Source organism: Penaeus monodon, chromosome 5, assembly GCF_015228065.2.
Source record: "Penaeus monodon isolate SGIC_2016 chromosome 5, NSTDA_Pmon_1, whole genome shotgun sequence".
Classification (NCBI taxonomy): Eukaryota; Metazoa; Arthropoda; class Malacostraca; order Decapoda; family Penaeidae; genus Penaeus; species Penaeus monodon.
The window spans coordinates 54623473-54624805 of NC_051390.1; positions in this window are offsets into that span (position 1 = coordinate 54623473).

Genomic DNA, 1333 nt, shown 5'->3' on the forward strand with positions numbered 1-1333 from the left:
AAATTCTAATTTTCGAGATGACTAAGCTTAAACATTAATCATTTATGCTTTACAAGAATGAAAAGTGAATTTGTTTTTATCTAAATACGAATCTCAAAAGATTATATTGAAATACTCCTCATATTATTCATAGGATATATCAAGGTAAACAGAGATACACATCTCATTCTTTATCTACGTTGTTTATCTGCTCCTTGATAAGGCGTTTTATCAGTAAGGACAACTAAGAGACGCCGGTGTTTCATGTGCGGTTCTGAATCACAAAAGATTTCCGATGGTGTTTTTAGGGTTTGAGATAACGATTAGAATTTCCGGCAAGTTTTGTTCGTAAGAGCTATTCCTCCCTCAATCCTTACCTTGGATAAACTTCTTTGTTGTCTTTTTTTTTCTCTCTCTCTTCTCACCCTTCTAAACCATATTCCTCCATCTCCTCACTCTTCATAAATTTCTCTCGCTCTCACCCTTGAATAGACTTTATTTCTCCCCCTTTTCTCACTTTGGATAAATTTCTTACAAATTAATTATCACGCTGAGTAAATTTGTTTCCTCCCACCCCTTCCTCACCCTGATTAAACTTCTCAAACTATGCTAAATTAGGTAAATGAACTTCTCTCTCACTCTATCTTTCTCTCTCACCTTGATTGAACCTTATTTCTCCTACCCTCTTCACTCTGAATAAACTAAAAACTAGTTCTCACCCTGGATAAACCAAGTTACACCCTCCTCATCCAAAGTAAACCACTCGCCCCCCCTCCAAAATAACCATTCCTATCTCATACTAATTGAGTCTCTCACCCTACATACAAAACATACACCTCCTCGCCCCGAATAAACCACACTTTCCACGCCATAAATATCGCACACCGTCTCTCACCTTAAATACAATAAACCAAACCATTCTCACCGTAAATAAACACGCCGTGTCTCTCCCTAAATAGACATTATAAACGACCATTTTTCTCATCCTAATTAAACACCCCGTCTTTCACCCTAAATATTCACCATAAGCCACCACTTTTCTCACCCTAAATAAACTCCTCCCTCCCCTTCCCTCCTCTTGTCACCCTTCTTCCCTCGACTCAGGCCCTGATAAACAAATAGATAGATGGTGCAGATATCGGTCTATACTTTACCAGCAGTTCCGGTTGTGCAATCACCATAAACATGATCAAGGTCTGTCATGCAGGTATAATGATACATATGATACAATTATCAAAATCTAATAACACACATGTTACTCCTGCATGTTACAATCACTCTTTAGCGATTTGTATTTTATTTATATTTTTTTTGTTAACATCACTGATTTCATACAAGGAGATTAAAATGAAAG